Consider the following 9,739-nt stretch of genomic DNA (forward strand, 5'->3'; position numbering starts at 1 on the left):
CTTAATGTGTTGCATGCGTTGGCAGGTCCACAGGTTTAGACTTGTGAGTCATGTGTCTTAATCGAATACCATTTTCCCTTTGGAAGAACCTCTGACCCAGTACTAGGCAGTAATCCAACAAATTTCATTAGTGACCTTTTTACTCATGTCTTGTGGTTATCAGTCAAAATTTGAAAAAGTTTGAAATTATTCATTTCCATCTTGGCTTTAATGGGAATTGTACCCAAAATGTTACTTATACCTTTTTACTCTAAATCTTTGTTCTGGGATCGATCATTGTACGTTGGTGAATACAATTATTCCAATTAGGCATTTGAATTATGTGAAGCTATTCATTTGCTTGTGGAGAAAGAACTAGAGTAAATTTGACTTAAATTAAGTAGCATTCCAACACTTGATCACTTCACGTTTTACGAGTTATGTACCAAGTTCCATTTGACTGATGTCCAGCAAAGATTTAGATTCAATATGGCCACTTGATTTTTTTTTAGGATGGGGTTTCTACTTAGGGTTAGGATTGGTAGGAATGAAGAAACCAAGTCGTTTTATTGTCATTAGAGTTCTGATTAAAAGTTGCTCACAAGATTTGTTATGTAGGGTGATTGATAACCATAGGGTGCGGGATTATGAGCATAATGAGCTTCTTAAACTTGAATTTAGCTCAAAATGCCACAAAACATACAACATGTGTAATCCAAGAGATGCTGTTGTTGCCACCATCTCGGCCTGTGGCCAAGAATAGAAATAGAAAAGAAAATGCTGGGACCTAAAGAAAGGATTATGCACACCAAAGTCTACATATTACTAGTACTTTGTGATACTTTTTACAAGTAATTATGTTCTTTTAAATTCAATTTGTTCCTATCGGAGTACTTACACTGTAGATGCAGTAAGAGCAGCCCATTCAGACGTGGTGCCTATAACAAAGATTATGCATTAACGGCTGAATATTTTGATCCAACTGTAGTGTTTCAAACTGCCATGAGGGTGTTTAGAAATTAAACACATGTACTTCTTAACACAATGTCATATAGGTTATAAATGCCACTTAGTTTAAATTAAGAACTCTAGTTGTACCTACTTCATTAAATTTAATTAACCATACTATTTTTCTTCTTTTATTTTCATGTGCTGCTAATTTTTTCACTGGATACACCAGATAAGAAATATTTAATATATTTTAATACATTTATATATTTATATGTACTTTTCTTTGCCATCAAGTTTGCGGCATGTCACAGACGAACACTGCATAAGTCTAAAACTCGATCCTCGCCACTATAGATGCTGTCATAGCTCAGTGGTAGAGCACGGCGATTAGTAATGCCGAGGTCGTTGGTTCGAGTCCTCCTGTCAGCAAAGTTCATTTTTGTGATTTTCATGCTATGCTACGATTTGTTCAAATTTCTTTTGTCTATGTGTATTTTTCTTATCTTTTTAAGGTATGCCTATCTATTGAATTGAAATATATACTGTAAATATATTGTGGACAGTTTACCCCCAGTTGGGTTAAATGTCAACAACAACTCAACAATGCAGTGCAACAGTATAATGTGTTACTCAACACATATTAAGCAAAAATGGCTCAATAATTAAGACTGGTGATGCTGACCCAAGTTTTGGGAAAACTTGTTTTTAGTTAACGTGTATGTTTTGATGTAAAAACATTAGTTTCAGACTGGGATACATAATGGTCGATCAGTAAACAGGTATTAATGACCAACATGACCACACCCGACACATACACACACCCCACTCTATAGCTTATAATTAGAACCAAATAAACAAATTTCAACACAATACTAACCATAAAAACCAGTCTTCATAAAACAGGAAATAAGGCAAAATGGCCTATTATTGGGCTCACAATTAAACTTGGACTTTAGGGTCTTTGAGGGCTATAGCACTATGTGCTAACCTTGTGGCCAAGTTTTCCTTTAAGGGTTTCTAGTTGAGCAATAACAACATTCAATTGGTGCTAAAGGGAGGATTAGAGAAGGATTTGACAGACTTTTTGTTATTTTGCAATATTTTCACACCCTTGAATACAGGGAATTTATAGAAAGAACAATATGGGATATAAATTGGGAAAAGGTGGAGAAACGTGTAAGTCGTCTATTCAGTGGATTTCAAACCAGTTTATTTCAAAAGGTACAGGTCAGTTCGGGGGCACTGCTAATTCAAAGACGTCTCTGATATCAAAGACTCTTCAGTGCCGAGACACCTGACAGTATCATAATTCAGAGACGTCTCATAAATCACATACTCCCTAGTCTCAAAACCCAGCCGCAAACGATGTTAGTAAATGTTGGTGAACGTGAACCGGCGCAGCGGGAATAATTTTGCGAGTAGGCCTATCAGGGTTGTATATAGCTACATAGCCCAAGTTGAGTGCCTGCTAATTTTACTATCCAATTCATGAATTAAAGCGCAGGCTCGGGGTACACTCTTTATATTAAACGTGAGAAATCGGGGAATGCTAAAAGAAATTTGTTGCTCTTTTTCATAACTTTGAGCTTAAATGCTGCAGAATAACTGTGCTTCCTCGACGACATTTTGCAGACTTTCATTTCTCCGTACACATCAAAACTCAACATGTGGTGATGAATGCACCAAAACTTTTACATTAATATTTCATAGAGTATTTATACTTGAACTGCAACATTATATGGGGAGTAGTAAATTAATTGTTCAGGCCCCGCCTCATGGAAACAATTTCAACCAATACCAAGACGAAACTAGAAACATTTTATTCACTATTTCATTAAAACATTTTTATTTCCCAAAATTATCATCGTTATTATTTACAGGGCGTTTCTAGATTCCGAGACACCGGGGCTGAACTGAACAAAATTTCAAAATGTTGAACATCGGCGTGGCAGCGCTGCCAGCGCCGCTTAGGGTTGTCTGAGGCGATGTGCCCCTCACCCTCCGAATTAGACATTTTTTTCAATGTGAAGGCCCCAATGGAGCCATTTGGTGCAACATGTTTATTGGTTATTTTCGGAGCATATACTTTTTACAGATTTCCAACTGAGCTGCAAATTTTAGTTTTAAATGAATAGGCCTACTTGTGCTCAATAACTCCTACAATTCAGCCTAAGTCTAGCCTTTTTTTTTTTTTTTTCAAGGGGTGCTTGAGGGGATCTGCTATAATAGGCCTATAGGCATATATCTATGAAAGATAGGCCTGTAATTCATAACAAATTTCCTGCGGACCTGACTTCTGGGCCGCAAATGTTATGGGTATGAACCTGCTCAATTAGGCCTATATGGATACTTGCAAGTTAGTCTTTTCTTTTTGACGGAGAAGGGTACCTGAGGGGGATGTGCTCTCTCAGAAGTTGGGGAACTTTTCAAAAAATTAATGAAAGGCACAATAAAGTCATTTTGTGTAAAAGTTTACACTTATTTATTGGTATTATTTTCGGCATAATAGATTTCAACGGGCCCGAGTTGTGGGGGGGTATTATCCTCAAACTAAAAGCCATTTGGTGCAACATTTTGCATTAGGCCCCTATTATTAACTTATTTTTCTGACCATCATGATTAAGCATAGCCTATAGGCCTGGCCATTATAATCATGTCATGCTAATGCATAATATGTATTTACGGATTTCCAGTGGATGCGATTTCCGTGTCACAAATTTCAAGCATGAACATATGATGCGCAATAACTCAGAACGTACTCTTCTTCTTTTCTTCCTTGTTTTCTTTCCACTTTTCTGCCTTTCTTTTGCCTAAAAGTGCCCGGACATTGAAATGAGGCTGGTGGCTGTGGCAAAACAAAATTTTCATCCCAGTTTTGCTAATATTTTGTGCCGATTTTTGTAACATTATCGTCCCGGTATTGGTATTATTTTATATTTGTTTTCAGTTTTCGGGATATTTCTTTCTTTCAATTTTTGGGAAATTAGACCGAAAAAGTAGGCCTTTTCCTTTTCCCTCCCTTTTTCGTCCCTTCGATTTTTTAGGGGGCACTGTCTGTATACCTTACTGCCCCACTGGCTTTGCCCAGGCCCGTACGCAGGGGGGGGGGGCGTGCAGTGTGGCAAAAGGAAAACAAAATTTTATGCTTTTTTAGTCAAAAAGTCCAAAGTTTTGGGTAGAAGGTCCACTTTTTACAAAATCGCACCACCCCCTGGAAAAAGGCCCACCTTTTAAAATCAGCACCCCTAAAAGAAATAATACGTACGGGCCTGGCTATGCCACTGCTCTGTCACTCCCCTTCCTCTCCCCCCCCCCTCTTCCCTCTCCCTTCTCTCTCTGTCTCCCTCTTTTTTAAGACCCGGGGGCTGCAGGCCCCAAAGCCCCACCCCCTGGGTACGCGCCTGGTTTACCGTAATTTGTTGATCTATTTTGAGCCATCTGATCATAACATAACCCCACCCTTATTAATAAAATACAAGTGTCCATATTTATCCAAATTCATCCCATGCATGTGTACAAGAGGAGTCAGGCCACGAGGTTAGGCCTAAACGTTTCCGTAGGGGCCTACCACTTTTCCCCAAGTAATTTTTGAACATATTTTTGAAAAGGTGCCGCCAGCGTGCATACAAGGCGTGCCAAAAATCGCTCCCTTCCCCCTCGTTGACTGGCAAAAAATTCCTTGTCCCCTCATTTTTGCCTTGCCAAAATATTCACCCTCCCCCCATGAAATGGGATTGTTTTTACTTCAAAACGTTGGAATTGGGCCGTAAATGGCTCGATTTTGCAATCTAAGTATTTTCTGAGACCATTTGTCAGAATTTGCACAGATAGATATGATGTTTGCACAGATAGATATTTCCTAAACATAGGAAAGCATGTTCTGATACATTCACCTTCGTGCGAAATGCTGCATCTAGCGCCCGAACTGTCAAAAAGACGACGTATGTGATATCACAGACCCCCGTATGTGAAATCACTGACCCGTCTTTGATATCAGAGACGTCTTTGAATTAGCAGTGCCCCCGAACTGAGGTTGTATTTTTGTAAGCGTAAGTTGATAAACCTTTTGACAAGTTTAGGCACGCTTTGTCAGAAATAATAGTGCACAAGTCTTATAGTCTTATTCTTGCATTCTCTCTGTGGAGTTATACTCTATGCACTTCACAGGCCCTGGAGAGGCCCTTTACCTTCGTGAAATTCCCTAGACTGTTTGAAATATAGTTAAAAGTTAGTTATAGTTAAAAGGTGGGTGTCCCTATTGACAGCATCTTCCCCCCATTTTACTCCCATCAAAATGTAGATTTTGGTATCAGGTGAAACCTCATCATTTTCTCCTAACTCCAGTGAAATTGTAGGCCTCAAATATATTTATATGCAGAATTATGAAACTTGTTTATATATGTATTACACAAATCATGGACAAGTCTGAGACATATACCATGCATTCTGGTTTATAATTTGCAAGTAAATTGAACAAGTCACTTAAACCTCCCATTATTTCATTTCAGCTCAGACATTACTAATACGGACAACATGATAATAAATAAGCATATAAGATATGCTCATATTACCCACCGCCTTACAAGCTTACCTAAATATTTATTTTGAAATTGCACCTCCCGACACAACATAGGCGTACAGACAGGGGAGCAATTTGGTAGCTTGTACCTGGCGTATCGGATGTCTGACCAAGACCACGACCTAGCGTTTTACGTTTCAAACAATTTTGTATCTAGAGGCGATTGTAACGTCCCAGTTGGTCAGTTCCTGATGGTTTGTAGGGCCAATATATGATATTATGAGATGTGTTCCAGAATTTGTTATGGATACTGGTAGGACTGTGCTTTAATATATAGATGCATGGACTAGAGGGAAGGGTGGGGGGAGTAACCAGAAATAGCTTTCAAAATGATGGGGAAATAGCTAGAACAATATGTGAGAATTGATAATGTACTCTGGGCTTTTGTGAGATGGCTGTGACTTCATGTTAAGAGGTATTATGGACAGGATCTCAAACTCTCATACCGGTAGCTGCTCTCAAGAGATAGAATTATAGCAAAGGAATAAGCTTTATCTTATTCTAAGATTATTGTTCCAGTATGACCAAAGTCCAGTGGCAGTACCAGGAATTTTACAGGGGGGGGCAAAGTGAATATCTGTGGGGGGAGGCAAAATTAATCAATTTTGCACAAAATTGCTGCAAAAAGTTTAAATTTTTGTAATTTTGGGTTTTTACTGGGGGAGGGGGGCAAGAGGGGCAAGAGTTCTGACTGGGGCATCCCCCATGGTACCGCCACTGTACCCTACCTAGTGGTAAGATTGTTTTGATGAGATCAAATCCTTTACTTTGAACAACTTGTTTGGGTGCTATCATAGCAATTTGTTCCCAAGTTGTGCCTCTCATATTGGTGAGGAAGTGTATAGATTCCAGACAGAAACTTGAATCTTATCAGATAAAATATTTGGTAAAACTTTCTGATGAAAGTTTAATTTTGCACAGGGTGGGGTGGGTCTCGGATCTGGAATTTTATTAACTACTCTACCGACAGTCAGGTAGGTCACAGAGAATAGTAAATGAGCCCCACGTTAGTTTAATGTCCTGGACAAGTCATCATGTAATCCCATATCTAAAGCGGGTTCAATAATGACATGAATTCCAATAATGACATGAAGTACCTTACATTTACAATTACATCAATTGAATTCATATGAAATCAAATCTCACTTTAATTGTGACTATTTCAAGAATCTAGGTCTTTGACTTGGTTATGACATAGAGCTCACATTTCACAAAGTTCTTCAATCTTTGTTAGCATTATTCTGTAGACTTGCCAAGTTTAATATGGAACTTGATGTACATAGAATTGGTTTATTGAGTTAAAGTGTTCAAATTGACACATAGTTTATTAGCTAGTTGAAATTTACCAGGTTTCAGGAGAACGACATGCTTCATCTACTAGTAAAATGCGGAGGTCTGAAATACTAGCAAAGTTCTTTGTTGGTTAATGGTTGGCTTTGAAAACTTTACGGACTTCTTTTCTTTTTTCTTTTTTAATAGTGAAAAAATCACAGGTTTCCATGTGTGTTTCTGTGTGTACAGTCATTGTTATCTTCAGTAGATAGCAAAATAATGACATGTATCAATAACTCCAGGGTGACAAAGCTTGCTTATTTTGACAACCATGTTTGTTGTTGTGGTGATGATAATAATGATGAAGTAATGAGGAAGATGAGGAGGTGAAGGAAGAGGATGAGGACAATTACAATAGCAATGAAGATGACAACAGGCCAGTAGCAGGCAAGGAGGATGAATTAACTGTCTCCACATGAGTGTCGACTGCAGACAAGTTTAATTTTTTTTTTCAACTCGAAAAATTTCAAAATTGCACATTTTCATAAACATATTAGAAATTAGCATGAAAAATGCATTAAAATGAGTACAAACAAACCTTGTATTGGTTCAGTGGTTCTAAAGTTGATATTTTGAGAAAATATCTTAAAACTTGGACTTTTATGGGGAAGGTTATGGCTAGCATGCAAAGCATTATTGGAGAAACAATAATAGCATAATGTATAGCCATTGTTGTTGATGATGTTGTTGCCACTATTGTTGTTGTTGTGATCATCAAGAATTCAGGATATAGGTACCTTTTTAGATTATTTACATGCATGTAACTTTAACTTTGGCATTAAAACCTCTGTATAAATTACTGTCATGCCTTGCTCCAAATAGGAGGAATGTTTATAACAGCACTTCCTGGATGAAATTCAATTAGACCTTTTTACTTTTCTCTATAATGGTTGTCATGTCTGCGAATAAGAAGAAGTTTGAAATGCACTTTACAACTGAACTGTAAAAGTAGAAATTATCATGCTATTTTATTTTCACGCTTTTGCATTCCAAGAAACTACAGGGAAAATTAACAAGATGCAAATATATTTCTTTTATGTATTGGTCAGTAGAAGAAATCTTGGAATTATGAATTTAAAGACAATTGAAGTAGTTCCAAATTGACAAAGTGCAAAAAATGAATCTCGTAAAATTTTGTATTTTTTCAGAATTGAAATACCCACCTGCCCAAGATGTTTACATCAAACAAACAGAATAAGTCAAAATAGCCTCATCTTGTTTGTCACAATTCAATGACCTATATATGTCAACAGAAATCTTACAATTTGACCTCATAGTAGAGGATGAGTTTTGATACCCAAATACAAATAAGTTATCCCATGAATGTACACTCATATTAGGGTCATGGAACACTGCCTTTGGAGATGATGTAAAGAAAAGCAAGGCTTTCAATAAATGTGAAGAAGTAAGTTCAGAATAAAGAAAGAAACAGCAATCACTTTCCTACTTCCCTCTCCTGTGCCTTCTGATTTGTGAACCATAAAAGCTTATCGACATAAGGATGAAAACTAAACCAGGATGTGAGCAAAGAAAATGGGTCAGATGTCTGTGAAATGAATTGTGAGATATGGCCATAAAAAGGCTTCTACTTGTTTTGTTTTTTATTGTTTTCAGTAAAATTAAATTGATAGTATCTCTCGAAATTGAAGTCCAATTTTGATAGGGTTTGCAGCATATTGTAGTTTGTTAAATTAGTTAGTATGTTAAACATGAAAATGAAAATTGATGTCGGCCGACAAGATTCTGTAGTGTTCTGTTGCATCCCAGATGTGCATTAACGAGGCGGTTGAATTCAACGTACATGCAGGACATTGTTGTTGACCACCATCCCAATCAGAGTAGCTGAATGAGTAGCAAATTTAATGGGATATAATTTTCACAATGTTCATAATGTGAAGTGTACTTTTCAATATACTCTTCAATAGAGTGTATCTATGGATTATGTAAGATATGGAGAACATTTTATAAATCTGTAAAATTTTATCAATTATTAGAGTGCGAAATTTCAGTCATGTAAAAAATACCGGTTTTAAACCAAAATAAAATAAGAAGAGGAAAGGCTTTTTAAATGACACCTTTATGCTGCTGAATTCTGCATTGAATGACAATTAAGATGTCTGCGAACCGTAAAAGCGGTTAGGTTTGCCGGTGAATTTTAATGATTTGTTTGGTGCTTGATTTCCAAGTCGTGGAGATGTCTCTTACTTTATTTAGCATTTTGTGTTTGACTGGGATGGATCATGAATGAAAGTTTTGTGTTTGACTGGGACGGATCATGAATGAATGTTCATTGAATTCTCTCTGCATTGAACATCGCTTGTTTGCCAATCAGATGTTTAATTGTGTTTGCAGGGTTTTTTTTCTGTCCAAACTTTTGGGAAAAAGAACCTCAAAAGCTTATACAAAAGCAAATGCAGGCCATTAAATGTTTGTTGTTGTTGTTGTTGTTGTTGTTGTTGTAGTTGTTGTTTTTGCTGCCGTTGTTGTCGTTATTAAATAAATGTTATTTATTTGTTGTTGTTATTAAATAGTCCTTCATTTAAAATGGCTTCTATTTCAAATCTAGATAAATTATTCCATTACTTCTAAGCAAAATAACTCAGACTTGAAGTCAAGTCATGAAAGTTGAGTCATGAGTTTAGTCATTTAGAGGCAGAGTCATGAGTTGTGAGTTGTGAGTTGAGTCACAAGTTGCATTGAGTCATCAATAAGGTCTCGACTCGAGTTGAGTAATCTAGGAACCAATCTGGTTGACTGTCTAGTTGAGTTGTTCAAGGTTTGAGTCACAAATCGAGTCACAAATCACCTAAATGTCAAGTTGAGTCATTTGAGTCAAGTCTGCAAACTACTGCAAAGGGGACATGCTTTTATAAAGAAAAATGGTGTGATTCCCTCGCA

The 9,739-nt window shown here is 37.0% G+C and overlaps 1 non-coding gene across 1 annotated transcript; it reads left to right on the top strand.

Annotated features, from left to right (window-relative positions):
- The first annotated feature begins 1,286 nt into the window (after nucleotides 1-1,286).
- Nucleotides 1,287-1,359, top strand: Trnat-agu (transfer RNA threonine (anticodon AGU)). The gene has a single exon. It is a non-coding gene; the product is annotated as a tRNA-Thr (tRNA).
- The last annotated feature ends 8,380 nt before the right edge of the window (nucleotides 1,360-9,739 follow it).

The sequence above is a fragment of the Amphiura filiformis genome, chromosome 14, assembly GCF_039555335.1.
Source record: "Amphiura filiformis chromosome 14, Afil_fr2py, whole genome shotgun sequence".
NCBI classification, from domain to species: domain Eukaryota; kingdom Metazoa; phylum Echinodermata; class Ophiuroidea; order Amphilepidida; family Amphiuridae; genus Amphiura; species Amphiura filiformis.